The sequence below is a fragment of the Cetorhinus maximus genome, unplaced genomic scaffold (genome assembly GCF_964194155.1).
Source record: "Cetorhinus maximus unplaced genomic scaffold, sCetMax3.hap1.1 HAP1_SCAFFOLD_961, whole genome shotgun sequence".
Lineage (NCBI taxonomy): Eukaryota > Metazoa > Chordata > Chondrichthyes > Lamniformes > Cetorhinidae > Cetorhinus > Cetorhinus maximus.
This window is the reverse complement of record NW_027596903.1, coordinates 11,986-33,439: the sequence shown is the minus strand read 5'-3', so window position 1 is coordinate 33,439 and position 21,454 is coordinate 11,986. Positions and strand designations below refer to the sequence as shown.

The 21,454-nt window shown below is 44.7% G+C and overlaps 1 protein-coding gene across 1 annotated transcript in view; it reads left to right on the top strand.

The window, feature by feature from the left end:
* Window positions 1-12,036, top strand: part of LOC144675345 (sodium channel regulatory subunit beta-1-like) — a 92,014-nt gene extending 79,978 nt beyond the window's left edge. The window contains exon 5 of the mRNA XM_078536177.1: window positions 11,483-12,036. The gene's annotated coding sequence lies outside the window, so the exon portion shown is untranslated. The remainder of the gene's footprint in view (window positions 1-11,482) is intronic.
* Window positions 12,037-21,454: the final 9,418 nt, after the last annotated feature.

The window sequence follows — 21,454 nt, the reverse complement described above, 5'->3', positions numbered from 1 at the left end:
GGCCATTCAGCCCATCGTGTCTGCACCAGCCCTCCAAATGAGCATTATGACCTAGTGCCATTGCCCTGCCTTTTCCCCGTCCCCCTGCACATTGTTTCTATTCAAATAATCATCCACTGCCCTCTCGAATGCCTCGATTGAACCTGCCTCCTCCACACTTCCAGGCCGTGCATTCCAGACCCCAACTACTCGCCGTGTGAACAAGTTTTTTCTCACCTCACACTTGCTCCTTTTGCAAATCACTTTAAATCTGTGCCCTCTCATTCTTGATCCTTTTACGAGTGGGAACAGTTTCTCCCTATCTACTCTGTCTAGCCCCCTCATGATTTTGAACATCTGTATCAAATCTCCTCTCAGCTACCTTCTCCTCTCCAAGGAGAACAGTCCCAAACTCTCCAATCTATCCCCATAGCTGAAGTTTCTCATCCCTGGAACCATTCTTGTAAACCTCTTCTGCTCTCTCGCCAACGTGTTCACATCCTTCCTATAATGTGGCACCCAGAACTGTGCACAATACTCCAGCTGAGGTCTAATGAGTGTCTTATATAAATTCAGCATAACCTCCCTGCTCTTGTACTCTATGCCCCTATTAATAAAGCCCAGGATACTATCTGCTTTATTAACTGCTCTCTCCACCTGTCCTGACACATTCGATGATCTATGCACATATACCCCCAGGTCTTTCTGCTCCTGCACCCCCTTCAAAATTTCACCCCTTATTTTATATTGTCTGTCCATGTTCTTCCTACCAAAATGCATCACCTCACACTTCCCCACATTAAACGCCATCTGCCTCCTATCTGCCCACTCCACCAACTTGTCTATGTCCTTTCGAAGTTCCACACTGTCCTCCTCACAGTTCACAACACTCCCAAGCTTCATATCATCCACAAACATTGAAATTGTCCCCTGCACACCAAGATCTGTATCATTAATATATATCAGGAAAAGCAAGGGTCCCAATACCGACCCCTGGGGAACTTCACTACAAACCTTCCTCCAGCCCGAAAAATACCCATTGACCATTACTCTCTGCTTCTTATTCTGTATTCACGTCTCTACTGTCCCTTTTATTCCATGGGGTAGATTCTCGTGACCTGATCAACGTTCCTTCATCAGTCGCAAAACACAGTTCGACACCCTTATTCCTGTTATTTGGAGCTTTGTTCTCTGTCGGCCATCACATTCAAACAATTATTGAAACTAATTCTGTATATTTGAAACACGTTCAGACACACATTGCAAGTAGTTCTTCATTCGCAAGCTGGGTCTCTAGATCAAAGAGAATGGGTTGGATTTTAACCTTCGATGTGGACACAAGAAGCTGAGACAATTCCCAGCTTAGCTCATCCACCTCAGGAGAAACGCCCACAAAGGCTCGATTTCATTGCCAGGGAGGCAGCTGTGGCTGGAGCCAGACCAGCCAAGCTGGGGAGCAGCCACAGGGGCTGCCGGCTGGAGAGGCGGACTGTTTAAATTGCTAACCTTGCTGCTGTGGGCCCTTATCAGATTAAAATGGTCCTCCAGCCCTCACATACTGCCCATGCCCGACACCATGCACCCACCTGCACCCAATGGCCCCTCATCACCCCATGCCAAGCTATGGCACCCCACCCACCCACCATGGCCCCTTATGCTCCCAATTTCGAGCAAAATCATAATAAAACTGTCAATTATCCAGATCCTTTAAAGTATCAGTAATAAACACTGCAAGCACTTGAAATCACTTAATCCTGTATAATCTTTTTTCTTCATTTCTCAGTATGTGGGCATCACTGGCTGGGCCAGCATTTATTGCCCCATCCCTAATTGCCCCTTGAGAAGGTGGTGGTGAGCTGCCTTCTTGAGCTGCTGCAGTCCATGTGTTGTAGGTACACCCACAGTGCTGTTAGAGAGGAGTTCCAGGATTTTGACCCAGTGACAGTGAAGGAACGGCCGATATATTTCCAAGTCAGGTTGGTGAGTGACTAGGAGGGGAACTTCCAGGTGGTGGTGTTCCCATGTCTCTGCAGCCCTTGTCCTACTAGATGGTAGTGGTCATGGGTTTGGAAGGTGCTGCCTAAGGAACCTTGGTGAATTCCTGCAGTGCATCTTGTAGATGGTACACACACTGCTGCCACTGTGCATCGGTGGTGGAGGGAGTGAATGTTTGTGGATGTGGTGCCAATTAAGCGGGGCTGCTTTGTCCTGGATGGTGTCGAGCTTCTTGAGTGTTGTGGGAGCTGCACTCATCCAGGCAAGTGGGGAGTATTCCATCACACTCCTGACTTGTGCCTTGTAGATGGTGGACAGGCTTTGGGGAGTCAGGAGGTGGAGTTACTCACCGCAGGATTCCCAGCCTCTGACCTGCTCTTGTAGCCACAGTATTTATATGGCTGGTCCAGTTCAGTTTTTGGTCAATGGTAAGCCCCAGGATGTTGATAGTGTGGACTAAGCAATTGTAATGACATTGAACATCATTGGGCAAGGGTTGGATTCTCTCTTGTTGGAGATGGTCATTGCCTGGCACTTGTGTGGCGTGAATGTTATTGCCACTTGTCAGCCCAAGCCTGGATATTGTCCAGATCTTGCTGCATTTGGACATGGGCTGCTTCAGTGTCTGAGGAGTGGAAAATGGTGCTGAACATTGTGCAATCATCAGCGAACATCCCCACTTCTGACCTTATGATGGAAGGAAGGTCATTCATGAAGCAGCTGAAGATGGTTGGGCCAAGGACACTACCCTGAGGAACTCCTGCAGTGATATCCTGGAGCTGAGATGACTGACCTCCAACAACCACAACCATCTTCCTTTGTGCTAGTTATGACTCCAACCAGTGGAGAGTTTTCCCCCTGATTCCCATTGACTCCAGTTTTGTTAGGGCTCCTTGATGCCACACTCGATCAAATGCTGCCTTGATGTAAAGGGCAGTCACTCTCACCTCACCTCGGGAATTCAGCTCTTTTGTCCATGTTTGAACCAAGGCTGTAATTAGGTCAGGAGCTGAGTGGCCCTGGCGGAACCCAAACTGGGTGTCAGTGAGCAAGTTATTGCTAAGCAAGTGCCGCTTGATAGCACTGTTGATGACCCCTTCCATTACTTTACTGATGATGGAGAGTAGACTGATGGGGCAGTAATTGGCCAGGTTGGATTTGTCCTGCTCTTTGTGTAAAAGACATAGCTGGACAATTTTCTACATAATTGGGTAGTTACCAACGGGTTGTGCTGTGTGAAGATGGATGTAACATTTCAAAGTATTTTTGGGAATATGGAGGCATTCTGTAAGGAATGTTTGAGAGAGAGAGAGAGAGTGTGTGTGTCCATGGGTAATTAAATTGGGGGAAGGTTAGTAAGAAAGCTTGTTTGAGGGAACCGGGAGATGAAAGGTAAAGGAGCTAGATGCATGCATGTGTAATGAGAGGCTATGGTGAAGTTGGAATTAGAAATAACTAAGTTGGGTTTTAAAATTTACATTAGTTGCTAGGTAAGGTCTTGAGTTTTTAGCTGTCAACTTTCAAAAGGAATTCAAGGGACTCTTACAGATTACAAAAATTTCATAAGTAACAAGGGAAGCTTATTACATTTTATTTGACCTGATGGTGGAGGCAATAGGAAAACATGAAAGATTTTTATACTTTGGAAAATTTGTGTTCAAAGAGGTGCTTAGGACAATGGGGCCTAGGATGAAAGGGAAATAAAAGGAAGATGTTTAACGGAGTTGAGGTGGCTGTTTGACGGGGGAGGGGGGATATTTAAGCGAGGTGTTCAGCTGAGTTGAGGGGGCTGTGTATGTGAGATGTCCTGAGACCAGCGCTGTGCTGAGCAAAGTTGTGATTTTGAAGCAGCCACCCAGTTCCAAGCCAGAGTCGTCTTTGTTTCCAGAAAGCAGCCTGTTTCTGAACACCCTTCAGGTTTTCACAGCAGAGTGGAAGAGAGTGAGAAGTCATGTGGTATACTTTATTAAAGTAGCCACAGTTTTTTTGCTTTGGGTAATATTACTGGATTTTTAAGGTTAATAAAAGGGAGCTGTTACCATGTAGTTTACATGTGTGTTCTGACCACGTGTGTTTTTTGGGGGAATGTTTTGTAAGGCCATTTGAACTGTGTAAGTTTCATCTTTGTGTGTTTAAGATTTTTTTCTTCTTGTTAATGAATCTTTTAATTTTAAAACCCTAAAAGTGTTACTGGGTTTCTATGCTTTTGGGATTAGTAGTTTTCCCCTAATTTAAAAAAAAAAGCAGAAACAAAGAGCTTTGACGTAAGTCAAACTTCTTTCTGGGATTTGGCCTGCTCAGCGAATATCTTCAGCTGTGGCTGTAACAAATTTGGGGGCTCTTTGTGGGATTTAAAATTCCTTGATTGAATTGGGTTTGTGAATTTAAAGGATACGTGTATGAGGAGAGTTATCAACTCAGGAGTTTTGTGTTGAGGGATTTTTAAAGTGGTCGGACTGCAACATGGTTTTGGCAACTGCCAAGACTTTTCTGGGAATGGAAGATGTGACTGTAGAGTGTTTGAAATCTCTGACTGAGAGAGAGCTGAGAGACCTAGCAGACAAAGTGCAGGTAGAAATCAAAGCAGAATTCCATAAGGCTGATATAGTTAATGTACTGACTCAGCATTTACAGTTGGAGGAAGAGATACCTAGAACTATTCTGTCACAGCTGGGGGTGGTAAGACGTCAGTGGAAAATGAAGCAGCTTGATATAGAAAGTGACAGAGAAAGGCAGAAGTTTGAACTTGAAAAAGAAATGGAACTGAAAAGACTTGAATTGGAAGAAAAACAAAAAGAAAAATGGAAAAACTTTGAAAGGAAAAGGGTAGATTAAAGGAAATAGAAAAAAGGAAATAGAAACAAAAAGCTCTAATGGGAATGGAGCAGTAGGAAAATGATTTACCTAGTGATGGTGAAAGTGTTAGAAACAAGGAGCCAGTTAAAGTTGGAAAGGTAGAAGGTAGAGGTGAAGGAAGAATGGAGGCATGTTACCATGGTAACAAAGTTGGAGATGCAAGATCAAACTGTTGGAGATTAAATGGAAAAGCGATTGCAGTGATAGAAACTCAGAAGAGTTCTGTAAGTAAAAGTGCTGTGGGTTCTGAGACCCAAGTGCAGGACAAACCAGTCACCTTTGTCCAGGTGAGAGAGGAAAAGTCAGTGTTAGCCTAGGGAACCTACCCAAGGAAATGTTGTGGGATGGTGCCATCTGCTGTCCAGGTGTGTTATTGCAGGAGAAATTGTGAAAGCAAAAGAAATAAAGTTGGATAAATAAAGAGATTGCAAAAGATCGAAACACGAAGGCTTGAACTTGAATTTCAGAGAGAGAAGTTAACAATTGAGGGAAAAGAGAGGAAAGAGATAAAGAGCTTCAGAGAGAGAAAGACGCCAGGCAGTATGAATTGTCTAAGGTGAAACTTAGATAAAAGGAGGAAAGGAGAGATAGTGATTCAGGTGGGGACTTTGATCCCTTTGAGGATTTTGAATTAATTAAAACTCTTCGGTTAGTGCCTAAATTTATGGAGGATGGAGTTGAATGATAGTTCACCTCATTTGAAAAGATAGTTGTAAAATGGAATTGGCCAAGAGATGCGTGGATGATAATGTTGCAGAGTGTTTTGTTAGGTACAGCAATGACTGTGAATGCTAGCTTATCAGAGTAGCAATCTGCCGACTACGGGGTAGTTAAAAGGGCAATAGTAAATGTTTATGAACTTGACCCTGAGGCTTATCAGTTAAGTTTGGGACTATAAGAAAGGGACCTCATCAGATATTTGTAGAGTTTTCAAGAGAAAAAGCTACTCTCTGGGATCAATGGTTTAGGTCATTGAAGTTAGGCAAGACTTTTGAAAATGTCAGCGAAATGATGACTATGGAAGAATTTAGAAATAGTATTCCAGTAAAATTGGCTCAAGTGCGGGAAAAAAATTGAATTTATGCTTGAAAATGACACCGTAGAGCCCAGCCACAGGAATTGGAGATCACCAATTATAATGGTGCCAAAACCAGACAGATCACAAAGGCTGTGTATTGATTACTGAAAAGTAAACACAGTAACAAAGGTGGATTCATATCCTAGTCCACGATTGGAGGATTGTATCGAAAGAGTGGGACAGTCAGCGTTTATCCCAAAAATTGATTTGCTGTGAGGATATTGGCAAGTACCCTTGTTAGAAAGGGCAAAAGACATATCAGCTTTGTGACACTGGATGGTCTATATCAATGCAAAGTTATGGCCTTTGGCATGAAAAATGCACCAGCAAAATTTCAGAGACTAAAAAACAAAGTGATGAAGGACTGAGCAATTGTGCTGCCTATATTGATGGTATTCAATCAAACCTGGGAGGAACATCCATGACATTTGAAGGACCAACTACAGGAAGCCAGTTTGGTTGTAAATTTGGCTAAAGGTGAATTTGTGAAAGCAAAAGTTACATATTTAGGCCACACTGTTGGACATGGCCAAGTAGCCCCCTGAGGTACAAAAGTGAAAACTATTGCAGAGTTCCCAGTGCCCTAAATGAAATGGGAAGTTTGGAGATTTCTGGGCATGAGTGGATCTTATCAGAAATGTGTGCCAAATGTCAGTAGAGTAGTTGCTCCACTGACTGCATTATTACAAAGGAACAGGAGATTCCAATGGACACAGGAGGGTCAGACTGCGTCTTACACCTTGAAAGCTGCACTAACCACTACACCTGTTCCCTCCGCTCCCGATTATACAAAGCAGTTTAAGATGGCTGTTGATGCCAGTGATGTGGGTGTTGGTCTGTGTTGTGACAGGAAGATGAACTGGGACTTGAGAAACCAGTGGGGAATTTCTCACAGAAGTCGAATGTGCATCAGAAGAAATATTCAGCCATTAAAAAAAAGAGACTTTAAATTTGCTTTTAGCTTTGCAGCATTTTGTAAGCAACTCTTCAGAATCGTTTGTATGTAGTAGAGGCAGAAACTCTAAGCTCCTTTAAAAATGACCTGGATCTGCACCTTAAGTGCTGTAAGCTGCAGGGCTATGGGCCGGGTGCAGGAAGTTGGGCTTAGAAAGGGCACCTGGGTGTCCTCGGGCTGGCATGGACAAGATGGGCCGAATGGCCTCCTTCTGTAGTGTAACCTTTCTATGGCTCTATGGTTCTATAGGGACCGCAATCCTTTGAAGTTTCTGGAAAAGTTTTGAGGTAAAAATGCCAGGCTGTTCTGCCGGAGTTTGTTGCTACAACTACTCAATTTAAAAATTATACATGAGGCTGGATGAGAGAATTTAATGGAAGATGCATTGTCAAGAACCTAAATTCTAAAGGACTTGGATGTTAGAAAATTGAGAATGGACTGGAATGAACGTTATCCTTACAAGAGAATTGTATATTGTATTTATATATTTTCATGGTTGATGCTTGTAGACCATAGTACAATATTTTTTGTGCATAGATAAGTGTAAAAAGTATTATGAAATGAGCTGAGAAAATGAAAATGTCTTTTGAAATATGTTTTTTTTTGCATTGAGGGAGATGGGAAGATGGATGTTACCTTCTTTTATGTATTTTTGGAAATATGGTGGTATTCTGTATAGAAGGCTGTGTGTGTGTGTCCATGGGTGATTACACTGGGGGAAGGTTAGTAAAGACAGCTTGTCTGTGGGAGTTGAGAGATGAAAGGTAAAGGGGCTGGATGCATGCATTTGTAATGAGAGGCTATGGTGAAGTTGGAATTACAAGTAAATAAATTGGGTTGAAATTTGCATTAGGTAAGGAATTGACTTTTCAGATGCCAATTTTCAAAGAGCTTAAGGGGCTTGTACAACTTTCAAAAGTTTCATAAGTCCTGCACAGCAGGAATTCACTAAGACTTCTTCAACAGCACCTTCCCAACCCATGACCACTACCATCTAGAAGGAGAAGGACAAAGTCACTCATCCTCATGACTTGGAAATATATGGCTGTCCCTTCCCTGTCGCTGGGTCAAAATCCTGGAACTCCTTCCCTAACAGCACTGTGGGTGTACCTGCATCATATGGACTGCAGCAGTTCAAGAAGGCAGCTCACCACCACCTTCTCAAGGGCAACTAGGGATGGGCAATAATTGCTGGCCCAGCCAATGAAGCCCACATCTTGTGAATTAAAATTTAAAAAAGTAACCAAGGGAAGTTTGTTCAACTTTATTTGACCTGAAAGTGGAAGCAATAGGAAAACATGAAAGATTTTTATATTTTGGAAAAGTTGAGCTCAAAGAGGTGGAAGTCAGTGGGCATAGAAGTACCATAGCTTGGCATAGGGGGCATGAAGGGCCATGGGGGATGGGTGGAGGGTTCTACCCTTGGCATGGGGGTCATGAGGAGGACCTTTTGAACATCTTTTAAATGGTCCTCTCATGCAGACTAGGGTTCACAACTCCTCTGAGGGGCTGTGAATCGTGACTCTTTAAAAACCTGGTCCGACTCAATGAAAATTGCAGAGCAGTAGGCAGAGAAAGAAGCAGGAGCTATACGGCTCATCGAGTCTGCTCCACCATTCAATACGATCATGGCTGATCTTGGGCTTCAACTCCATTTCCCCCCACTCCACATGTCCCTTAATTCCCTGAGAGACCAAAGATTTGTCCACATCAACCTTAAATATATTCAATGTTGGAGCATCAACAACCCTCTGGGGTAGAGAATTCCAAAGATTCACAACCCTGTGAGTGAAGAAATTTCTCCTCATCTCAGTCCTAAATGATCGGCCCCTTATCCTGAGACTGTGCCCCCCTGTTTTAGACTTCCCAACCAGCACAAACAATCTCTCAGTGCCCTATCAAACCCCTTCCGAATTTTATATGTTTCAATGAGATCGCCTCTCATTCTCCTAAACCCCAGAGAATATGAGCCCAATTCATCATAGGACAGCCCCCTCAGCCCAGGGACCAACCTAGTGATCCTTCACTGCACCATCTCCAATACAAATATATCCTTTCTTAAATGTGGAGACCCAAACTGCACACAGTATTCCAGATGTGGTCTCACCAAAACCCTGTACAACTGCAGCAAGATTTCTTTATTGTTGTACTCCAATCCCCTGCAGTAAAGGCCAACGTGCTATTTGCCTTCCTAATTGCTTGCTGTACCTGCATGCTAACTTTTTGTGTTCCTTGTACAAATACACCCAAGTCTCTTTGAACATCAACATATTACAAGTTTCAAATCTTTAAAAAAAATACTGATTTCCTATCCTTACGACCGAAGTGAATAGCTTCACACTTCCTCACATTATACTCCATCTACAATCTTGTTGCCCACTCATCTAACCTGTCTATATCTCTTTGCAGCTTCTCTGTGTCCTCCCCACAGCTTACCTTCCCACCTGGTTTGGTATCATCAGCAAACTTAGGTATATTACTCTCTGTCTCTTCATCTAAGTCATTAATATAGACTGTAAATAACTGAGGCCCCAGCACTGATCCCTGCGACACTCCACTATTCACTGCCTGCCAGGTAGAGAAAGCCCTGTTTATGTCCACTTTCTGCTTTCTCTCTGTTAACCAATCCTCTGTCCAGGCTAAAATATTGCCCCCAAGTCCATGAGTCCTTCTCTTGCCTATTAACCTTTTGTGTGGCTGTGGCACCTTATCAAATCCTTTTAGAAATCCAGGTATACTGCATCTACTGGTTCCCCATTATCTACCCTTGTAGTTACATCTTCAAAAGACTCTAATAAATTTGTCAGACAGAATTTCCCTTCAGTAAAACTGTTTGTTCTAATAATACTTTGTGTTTCTGTGTGCATTCTTAAGACTTCCTTAATAACAGATTCTAGCGTTTTCCCAACAACTGATATTAGGCGAACAGGCCTGGAGTTCCCTGTTTTCCCTCTTCCTTCTTTCTTGAAAGGCAGTGGAACATTTGCCAACTTCCAATCTGATGGGACAGTTCCCGAATCTAGGGAATTTTGGAAAATCATAGCCAGCGCATCCACGATCTCTGCAGACATCTCTTTCAGTGCCCGAGGGTGTAGGTCATCAGGGCCTGGGGATTGGGTTGGGTTTTAGTCCCTTAAATTACTTCAACACTTTTTCTCTGCTGATATTAATTTCTTTGATTTCCTCGCTCCCTTTAACCCCTAGGTGACCTTCCGTTTCTGGTGTGAAGCTTGTGTCTTCTACTGTGAAGACACACACAAACATTTGTTTGGTATCTTTGTCATTTCCTCAGGCCCCATAATAATTTTCCCTGTTTCTGCTTCTAAGGGACATTGGCTTTCGTGGCTCTTTTCCTTTTTTATATATATTTATAAAAGCTCTTGCATTCTGTTTTTATTTGCTTGGCTACTTTACTCTCACGTTCTATTTTTTTTCCCTTTTTGTCAATTTTTGGTGGCCCTTTGCCGGTTTCTAAAACACCCCCAATCCTCAGACACGTTACTGTTCTTGTAACATTCTAATATTAATAATAGAATCGAATATTATCCTTAACTTCCTCCTTGGGCCTTTCTCATTGAGTTTTTGTTTTTCAATGCAATGTATTTTTGTTGAACATTTTGAATTGTCTCTTTAAATGTTCCCCACTGTTCATTTCCCTCCTTACCTTTTAGTCTATTTACCCAATTAACCTTAGCCAGTTTCCCCTTCAGATCGATGTAATTGGCTTTGTTTAAATTGAAGATTCGGCCGCGACTATCCCCACAATGGAGCCAGCGGGGTCTGGAGTGCCGAGTGCAGACTATTGCTCCAAACCAGCTGGCACGATTTACAGGCACGGCTGAACATCAGATAGCCCAGGGATGGGTCGGGAATTCCAGAACTGGAACCTGTCCGCCGTTTTTAAAGGACTCCCAAGTCCCCTCGATTTGTGAAAATCCGGCCCAAACTGCTCCATGAAAGTACATGAGGGGACTTGAGCCTCTCTGACATCTCATCCTCCTGCAGTAACATTAGCCCCTGATGCCTTGCTGCAGGCAGAGAGAGAGGGCTTCGGTCACAACCTCGCGGCACTAAGAAGCAGCTGTGTGCAACTTCAAACCTGGGCACAGTTTTTGACACAACCCCTGACAACACTGGCTCTGAAATTAAACTGGCCTGGATTTTGCTGTAGCAAAGATGGCGAGTCTGCCCTAACCAATAGAATGTACTATCCCATAGTATCATTACTATGGTAACCGGTAGTGTGTTAATAGCGCACAGCAAAATTACTACAATAATCTGGATTATGTTAATATCCCGCAATGTAATCCCTACTGTGACCAGTAACATGTTAATGTCCTGCAGTGTAATTACTACAAGCACCAGTAATATGTTAATAGCCCACAGTGTAATAAATACAGGAGCCCACAGTGTAACTATTGCACTAATCAGTAAGACGGTTTGTTGCTGTAATATATGATGAATGGAAGTAGAGAGGGTTAAATGCCAGGCCAGAGACAATCGTGTCTAGAAAGCCCAGGTTAGCACTTTTATGTCCCATTGGTGTGATATTTTCTATATTTGGAGTTATCGGAGAGCATCGCAACGATGATGAGTGTTTACTCCTTCTTCTTTTGCAGATGTTGGGAATAGAGAGAAAGGACTTGAGAAAGGAAATGGCCGTGTGAGTGATCAGCTTCCGGCTTCCTGGAGGAGCTAAACTTCATCATCTCGACTCTTTTATGCCATTCAAGTTTCACTTCCAAGAGAATGTTTAAGACATTAAAACAAGCATGTTCGAATGCAAACAGTACTGCACTTGACAAGGTCTTCCTAATTTGCCAACCTGAATAAGCTGTGGCCTTGGAACTGCACTACAGGATAGCAATCTAGCAGCAACCTTGCAATGCAAGTTTGATTTTTTTTTTAAACAAATTGTTTATGCCACAAAAATGCTTGAAAAATTTGGACAAAAAAAGCTGAATTTTTTTTCTTTTGGTGAAGTTGCCAATTAATTCACTGCAGAGTTTTAGGGTCTGTGCAATGTTCTTGTATAAAATGCATTCCTTGCTTGTTGTGTTAAAGACTTTCACACCATTCATTCATCTCTGTCTCTCTCTTCATTCCTCACTCTCCACAATCACAGGTGGGTTGTCTGGAATGAGATATAAATGGTAAAGTTAAAAAAAAACCCTGTAAATCTGAAATAAACCCAAAGTCCTGGGAACACAAGACAGGTGGATGAGTATTGGGAAGAAGACATTCAAGAAACCGAATGGTTTATTTCCACTCCTGAAACTCAGTTTTCCAGGATTAGGCCATTAATTATTTAAATTTCAGTTTATTCCAACCGTCCAATCAGAGAAACCTTCCAAATGTCCTCAGGGGCTTTTAGCAAACCAGTTAACTTTTCACATGTAGATTTGAAGTACTTCCCGAGGAAATAGGCTACACTCTCAATTGGCAGCAGATTAACACGTCACATCGATTCCTGCTCAGGAACACTAGGACTGAACCGGGAAGGGGCAGAGCCACAAACTGACCTGCAGCTAGTCGGCTGTCTGTATGCGTTTCAGTACCGGGAGAGGAAATCTGCTGTGTCCCAGAGACGGGGAAAGAGATTGTCCTTTCAACAACAGCATCTTAATTATTCCTGTACTAACTGATATATTTTGGAGTTATTGATAATCCCCCATCCTCAAAGTGTATTAATGACCCTCAGCACGGGCTCCGTGAGTGCAACTTGCATAGGCTACAAGCAGAACTATGTTCCTTCGCACAGGCTCCATGAGTCTGGTTTCAGGATACAGAGATACAGGATACACTATGTCTCTTTTCTTAGGTCACCTATATTATACACACAGATCCTACTCTGCTTGCTTGGTTATAAGTGCAGGCTTGAGGTCCTGGTTGCTTGCTCACACTCAGTCTCACTGTCTGGTTACAGGTGCTAGCCCTTTACCCAAGTTCAGTCTGCATTGTAAATGGGCAGTTCTCTCAAGCCCGAGGCAAATTCTGGAACCTTCCCGGTCAACTTGCTGTACCACCATGTTTATGCCATGCCCCTTTTAGCACAGGTACATGCTACCTCCCAGCCCAGTGCATGTGTTGTGATTCAGAAATAGGACTGTCCCCTACCCTAGGGTAAAGGTGTGAAAGGCTGGCAGTTTCTTCATATTATCCAATGGGCGATTGACCAGAGGTGAAAGTTCAAAGTCCCTTGCCCATGTCCTTCTGCACAACAAGCAATGGTTTAATCCACAAAACAACAATGTCAAACTTCACCTCTTGTCTGAGTTGGCATCAGCGCTGCTACTTTTCAGAAGCTATGTGCAACTTCAAGGCTTGTGCTGTGCCGATATCTGAATTGTAGGCAAGTTCTGTGCCTCACAGTTATGTCCGTGAATTGTGTAGCTTCCCTGAAACGCAAAGTCATCCGGTAACAGCGCCTCGGTGAGTGGCGCTTGTGTTCGACCACACAGGCAGCATGGTTTGATATGATTGTAAAACACTGTTTCATTAGAACCCTGGCCAGACCACTGGCCTCAGAACAAATACATTTAATTTTCATAACAAAAATAAATGGTGTACGGTGCTCCTGTTATATCTTTATTTGAAGCAAACATAAGGGGGCGATGAAAACAGGGTTAGAGACTGCAGAGAGCTGACACATTGGGTAGGTGGGCAGTGAGGGAGCAGAACGTGAGGATTTGAGGCAGGAGTCCAGACTGGAGCTGGAAGGTGGAGTGAATGAAAACGCGTTGGAGGTGAGAGCGAGGGACAGACAGAGTGAACGAGAGGATGAAGAAAGAGAAAAGTCATCAAAGAGGGGGAAGGGAGGGAAATAGACAGCGTATTTATGAAAGCGAAATATGTGAAGAGGAAAGGAAGGGTCAAAGATAAGAAATAGACTGAAGAGTGATGGGGATGGGTTAGAGACAGAGGTTAACTGATCGAGGGTGAGAGGCACAGAGATAAGGGAGATGAAGGCAAAAAAGAGGCATGGAGAGAGACAGGGAGAGAAAGGGAGACAAAGAGACAGTACATGCTAACAGTGGGCTGGGTACCTCAGTCTCCTAGATGGACATATTTTCATGCAGCACTTTAGGATGAGTCTTGCATCGAAGTTGCCAAATAATCAAAGTTTTTGCAGACAGAGAAAAGGATGAGAGTGAGAGAAAGAGGTGGCAGAAAGAACAGGGACAAAGGTCATGGCTGACCTGATTGTGGCCTTACCTCCACTTTCCGATCTGACGACCCCCCCCCCCCCCCACCCCCCCATAACCCCTCCCTTGTCAATGAAAAATCTGTCTAACGCAGCCTTACATATATTCACTGCTCCCTGGAAAAGAGAATTCCACAGACTGACCAGCCTCTGAGAGAAGAATTTCCTCCCCATCTCGGTCTTAACAGGGAGGCAGGCCCCTTATTTTTAAACTATGTCCCCTGGATCTAGCCTCTTCCACAAGGGGAAACATCTTCTCATCATCTACTCTGTCAAGTCCCCTCAGGGTTTTATATGTTTCAATAAAATCACCTCTCATTCTTCTAAACTCCAGTGAATAGAGGCGCAACCTGTCCAACCTTTCCTCATAAGACAAACTCCCATCCCAGGAATTAGCCAAGTGAACCGTCTCTGATCTTCTCCTAACACATTTATAGCCTTTCTTAAATAAGGAAACCAAAACTATACACAGTTCTCCAGATGTGGTCACATTTACAGCTGCAGTAAAACATCTCTGCTTTTATACTCCATACCCCTCGCAATAAACAGCAACTTTCCATTTGCCTTTCTAATCACTTGCTGTACCCACATACTAACTGTTTGTGATTCATGTACAAGGACACCCAGATCCCTCTATTTCACAGAGTTCTGCAATCCCTCTTCATTTAAACAATATTCCACTCATCTCCAGCCCACCCAATCCCTGCTACCATTCAACTCCCATCTCCTCATTCCCTCCTCACTCCCACCCACTCCCCGCTACTATTCAACCCCCACACCCTCCTTCCCACCCCACCCACTTTCCACTTTTATTCAGCACGTCCCAGCCGCTACCCTTTCTCCCCCAGCCTGGGCAACTTTCCCAATAGGCACTTACAATCTGTCCCATGATTTTACCATGTTCTTAGATTTCTGGAAGGCATTTGATAAGGTGCCACATCAAAGGTTATTGCGGAAAATAAAGGTCCATGGTGTAGGGGCTAACATATTGGCCTGGATAGAAGATTGGCTGGCTAACAGGAAGTGGAGAGCAGGCATAAATGGTTCTTTTTCAGGTTGGCAAGATATAATGAATGGTGTGGCCACAGGGATCAGTGCTGGGACCTCGACTGTTTACAATTTATATAAATGACTTAGATGAAGAGATTGAAGGGATGGTTGCTAAATTTGCTGATGATACAAAGATAGGTAGGAAAGTAAATTGTGAAGAGGACATAAGGAGGCTACAAACAGATATAGATAGGTTAAGTGAGCGGGCAAGGATCTGGCAAATGGAGTATAATGTGGGAAAAGGTGAAATTGTCCATGTTGGCAGGAAGAATAAAAAAGACGCTTATTATCTAAATGGCGAGAGATTGCAGAGCTCTGAGATACAGAGGGTTCTGGGTGTCTTAGTGCATTAATTACAAAAGGTTAGTGTGCAGGTACAGCAGGAAATTAGGAAAGCTAACAGAATGTTATCATTTACTGTGAGGGGAATTCAATACAAAAGTAGGGAGGTTATGCTTCAGTTGTACAGGGCGCTGGTGAGACCACATCTGGAGTATTGTGTACAGTATTCGTCACCTTATTTAAGGAAGGATGTAAATGCGTTGGAAGCAGTTCAGAGAAGGTTTACCAGACTAATACCTGGAATGGGTGGGTTGTCTTATGAGGAAAGGCTGGACAGGTTAGGCTTGTATCCACTGGAGTTTAGAAGAGTAAGAGGCAGCTTGATTGAAACATATAAGATCCTGAGGGGTTTTGACAGGCTGGATGTGGAGAGGATGTTTCCTCTTGAGGGTGAATCTAGAACTAGGGGTCACTGTTTAAAAATAAGACGTCACTCATTTAAAATGGAGATGTGGCAAAATTCTTTCTCTCAGAGGGTCGTGAGTGTTTGGAACTCTCTTCCAGAAAGGGCGGTGGAAGCAGAGTCTTTGAATATTTTTAATGCAGAGGTGGATAGATTTTTGGTAAGCGATGGGGTGATAGGTTATTGGGGGTAAGTGAGATGCAGATTTAAGGTTACTATCAGGTCAGCCATGACCTTATAACATGGTGGAGCAGGCTCGAGGGACCGAAATGCCTTCTCTTGCTCCTTGTTCATATGTACTGATGTTCAAATCTGTGCAGGAATCTGTAGTTGAGTGAGAAGCTAAACTAGAAATGGGCAGATCAAAGGTTGGGCATTAACATCAGTAAAATTTCAGAAGGGAGGAAGGGTTTACAAGTTCTGTATTGGTGAACAGACAGTTTTATACATCATCCTCACGCTCCCAATCCACTTGTGCAGCAAGCCTCTCCAACTTTTCTGTCATAGAGCTGGTCATAGTGCTTTCCCAACAGCTTTACGGGTCCCTCCCAGGGTAGTTAGAGAGCAGATAGGGACCACTTCTGGGGGCAGCTGGGGGTTCCTCCCAGGTCAGTTAGAGAGCAGATAAGGGCTCCTCCTGTGAGCAGAGGGCAGCGAGTGACCACTACTGTGGGGAAACAAGGGCACCTCCTGCGGGCAGTCATAGGCCCCTCCCAGGGGCAGATATGGTGAGGATCAGGGTAAGGATTAACTAAGGTTAGGGTCAGGGTGGAGGTCAGAGCCAGAATGAGGGTGAGTTAGAATCAGGGTGAGGGATCAAGGTGCAGGGCAGGGTATGGGTGAGGGTCAGGGCCAGATTGAGAGTCAGGGTGAGTGTCAGGATGGGGGTCAGGGGTCAAAGTGAGGGTTAGGGTCAGAGTGGGGTCAGAGTAGGGGCCAGGGTGTAGGTGAGAGTGGGACGTCAAGGTCAGAGTGAGGGTCAGGGTTTAGAATGGAGGTCAGGGGTCAGAGTGAGATCAAGAGTCAGAGTGAAGATCAGGGGGTCAGGATGTGGGTGAGGGTGGGGATGTCAGGGTCAGAGTGAGGGCCAGGGGTCTTTGTGTGGGTCAGGGGTCACACTACGGGTCAGCATCAGATTGAATGCCAGAGTGACATTAATGGGGCAGGTGAGGGTCAGAAGTCAGTATGTGACTCAGGGATCAAGGTTAGGGATCTGAGTGAAGGTCAGGGATCAGGGGTCAGAGTGAGGGTCAGAGTGGTGGTCATGTGTCAGAGAGGGGTTCAGGGGTTGAGGGTCAGGGATCAGTGTAGGGGTCGGGTCAGAATGGGCTTCATGGTGTGGGTGAAGACGGGTGTCAGGTTCAGTGTGAGAGTCAGGGGTCAGAGTGAGGATCAGAACCCAGAGTGGGGGTCAGGGGCCAGAGTGATGGTCAAGGGTCAGAGTGAGAGTCAGGGGTCAGAGTGAGGATCAGAACCCAGAGTGGGGGTCAGGGGCCAGAGTGATGGTCAAGGGTCAGAGTGAGAGTTAGGGGTCAGAGGGAGGGTCAGGGGCCCTCCTTGCAGCAGTCAGCTCTTCCCTAGTGAAACTTGATTCTGGTGTATTACTGGTATCAAACAAAATTTCATCATAAATCCTCTCGCCTTCTTTACAAATAAATCAAGAAACATTTGTTTCAACAATATAAGCAATAAACACTTGCGTCTACAATACTGTCATTTCTAACACAGTAGTTAAAAGATGTACAGCCTATACTGCTGATAGTGAGATGTTGGGATAATCTCTGGGAATATATGACAGGGAGGAACATCAGAAATAATTAATATGCAAACTTTTAAACAAAAGTAACAGGAAAATTACTCAGATTGGAGCAAGTCTCCCTTCCTCGCTTGTCCCACATGCATGGGGCATCCCACCACACCCCCTCCTCCCTCAGACTCTCCCTCCTTCCTCCCTCAGTCTCTCTACGTTCTCTCTCAGCCTGTCTCTCCTCACTCTCTCCATTCCGTACCACACCCTTTCCTCCTAAGTCTCTTCTCCTGAGACACTCTGTCTCTCTCACTCTTCCCCTCCTCCCCACAACACATCCCTCCCTTCCCCAGTCTCTCTGCCCCACCCACCACCAATCTCTCTCTCCCCTCCCCCCCCAGTCTGTCTGTAATTCCCTCCCCCTGTGTCTCTATCTCACCCTTCCTCCCTCAGTCTCTCTCTCTCTCCCAGCCGCTATCTCCCTCCCCCTCCTTCCCCAAATCTTTCTCTCTCCCCCACCTGCCTCCAGTCACTCTCTCTTCCTCTTCACTTCCCCAGCCTCTTTATCTCTCTCCCTACCCCAGTCTCCCTAGCTCCCCCTCTCTCCTCCAGTCTCTCTATTTCTCTCTCCGCAGATGCTGTCAGACCTGCAGAGTTTTTCCAGTGTTTTCTGTTTTTATTTCAGATTTCCAACATCTACAGTATTTTGTTTTTAATCTTCGTTTCTCCCCCTTCCTCTCCCAGTGAATTTCTCTCCCCCCCCCCCGCCCCCCTGACCCACACTCCACCAGTCTCTTTCACTCTCCCCCTCTCTCCCTCAGTCTCGGTCTCCCCCTAACCCCCCAGTCTGTCTCCCGCCTCCCCCAGTCTCTCTCTCCCCCTTGCTCCCCAGTCTTTCCTTCTCCTCCTTTCCCCAGTCTCTCACCCTCCCCCAGTCTTTGTACCCCTCCCTCCATCAGTTTCTCTCCCATGCCTCACATCCCACACAGTCTTGCACCTTCAGTCTCTCTCAGCCTCTCGCCACTATCTCTCCCAGGCCACCAGCTGAGAATTGGGAAGACGTATTACAAAAAACCCCATCAATCTGTGTTTGAAATATATTTGCGGATTCCCCAGTGAGTGAATGTAGAGACACCAAACTCCTTCAAGAATTGGTAAGGCCAGAAATGGATCGATTGTGATTCATGGGAATTCCAACTCTGGAGAGAAAGGGGAAGCATTGGGAATCACAAGGTCAGGAACAAGACAGTGAGAATAACAAGGAGAGGAAAAGCACATTGGGAATCACAAGGTCAGGAACAACACATTAGGAATTACAAGGTCAGGAAAAGCACAATGGGAACCACAAGGAGAGGAACAGCGCAATGGGAATCTCAAGGTCAGGAACAACACATTGGGAATTACAAGGAAAGGGACAACACAATGGGAATCAAGGACAGCAAGAACATGATGGGAATCAGAAGGTCCACAACAGGACAATGAGAACAAGGACAGGAAAAGCACAATGGGAATCATAAGGTCAGGAACAACACAATGGGAACAAGGTCAGGAAAAGCACATTGGGAAAAACAAGGTCAGGAAAAGCACAATGGGGACAAGGTCAGGAACAGCACATTGGGAATCACAAAGAGAGGAGTATCACAGTGGGGTCAAAGACAGGGCAGCACATGGACAATAAAGGTCTGCCCAGCGTGAAACGCCCCTTCCCAAAGGTCTGGAAGGGCCGGACGGGTTAGGGTCCTGTTGGGCACCGGGTCCAATGGCAACCCGGTGGGTGGTTTAAAAATGACACAGGCAGCTGCGAGGGAAGAACATATCTTCTACGTTCTGTCGAGAGAAGCTATGGCATCAACAGCGGCTGGAGATGCCAGGCGGGAGGGCAGGTCCGGTGGGCACTCGGCCCCCCCTCTCCTCCACCCCCCCACCGGTTTTCGGATGAGTGCCTCATGGTGCTCTTGGAGGAGGTGGCTGCCAAGAGGGACACCCTCGTCCCCAGAGATGGAAGGAGGAGGCCTAAGAAAAAGAGGCTGGCAGCCACACCATTGTGCGGTGCACACGGGTGCAGTGCAGCAAAAGATTCAACGACTTGCTGCGCTCATGAAGGGTGAGTACTGTGTTGGCATGGATCAGTGTAGTGAAGTGTTAAAGGCTGCGAAATTATTATAGAGCTGGCTTTCCAGGCAACCGTTCTTGGTGGAAATGTTGAACTTTATTTATAAGATTGCAGCAGCAGCTACACCTGTGCATCAAGCTCTGTAACTAAAGAAGAACTCTCCCTAAGAGATTCCCCATGCTGCTAACTGATTGGTTAACACCGATCATGTGATCTTACAACAGGATTGTTCTTAAAGCTACAGCCCTAACGTTTATAAAAGCTATAATTACAGACTTCCTCCTCCTTTAACTATTTTGTACATTTTGTATTTACAAGAATATTTATCTCATTAAATTACAATGGTTACACAGGTTATGAAATTACAAGTTCAGTCTTTCAGGTGGTTTCCTGATCCGCGTGGAATGTTGTAGCCCCACGACTTCCGATTCTTTATCAGGAACCACATTCTCTGGAACTGCATTAAAATCAAGTACCTCATTAGGCACAGGCAGTTCTGTGTCTTCCACTCCGACAGAGACAGCGGGCATGTCTATGCTTGGTTGAGCAACTTCAACAAGAATCACACGTTCAACAATGGTTACAGATGGAACATGATTTTGTTGGGGTATCTCCCTTCTTCTTAAATGATCCACATGCTTATGGTTGATCCAACCCTGCACTTCCACACGGTACGACAATAGTCTGGTCACAGGGCTCACTTTACCAGGTAACCAATTCGGTCCTTCACCGAAATTCCTTACACATACTGCTTCTCCAACAGTAAATTGTCTCTCAAGGCTATGCAAATCGCAAGTTGCTTTGTGGTTTCCATGACTTTTCTCCACCTTCCCCTCCAAGTTGGGAAGTATCAGGATCAGTCTTGTTCGAAGACAGAGCCTCACATCAGTAATTCTGCAGGTGTTGCTCCTGTCGTAGTATGTGTGTGTGTGTGTGTGTCTGTGGGAGGCGGTGTTGTTCTGTAGTGAAATAGGAAACAAGCAAGTTTAGTTTCCAGTGATTCACCTGTTAAACTTTTTCATTCCCACCTTTTATTATCTTTTCAGAACCATTTCCCTTTTAGTCTTCTTTCTACCGCGGACTTTAGTCTTAATCTTATTTTTAACTTCACTGTCAGCCAAACTTCTCTCAGATGAAATCTCAACTTGTCTTAGTTTGGTATTTGAGCTCCCCATGATTTCATTATCTACTCGAATCTTGGGAAGTTCTTTTACTTTGTAATCAAAGCCTCTTTAGCTTCACTCAGCTGATTCATCAGCTCTTCTGTCTCCTTCTTGTATCTGTTGGCTTCCTCCTGGAACCTTGAACATTGCTGCATCTTCTCTGCCAACTGGTCCTTCAGTTTGCTCAGAGTGACCTTAAATTTTTCCTGTTTCTCTTCATAATTTTCCAGAGGGACAGACTTTGACCTGAGGGATTCTTGTAGTCTGTGAACGTCTTTTAACAGGTTTTCCATTTCTTTGTGAAAGCCGCTTCTTCTTGAATTCTGTAATTCAGCAGAGTCTCCCTGATCTTCTCCTGTTGTTCTTCCACGTTGTTGTTTAAGGCATTCTTCATTTCTTCAGATTTCTGAATGGCTAAACATTCCTTTTTCATCCAGTTGCAGACCTCGGACTCTCCAGACTCTTTCTAAAGTACCTTGCTGGCAGCTGGTGGTGTTAGAGACCCTGCCTCTGATGGCCGCAGTGCGTGTCTATCCCAATTAATGTTGAAATCACCTAATATAATTAGT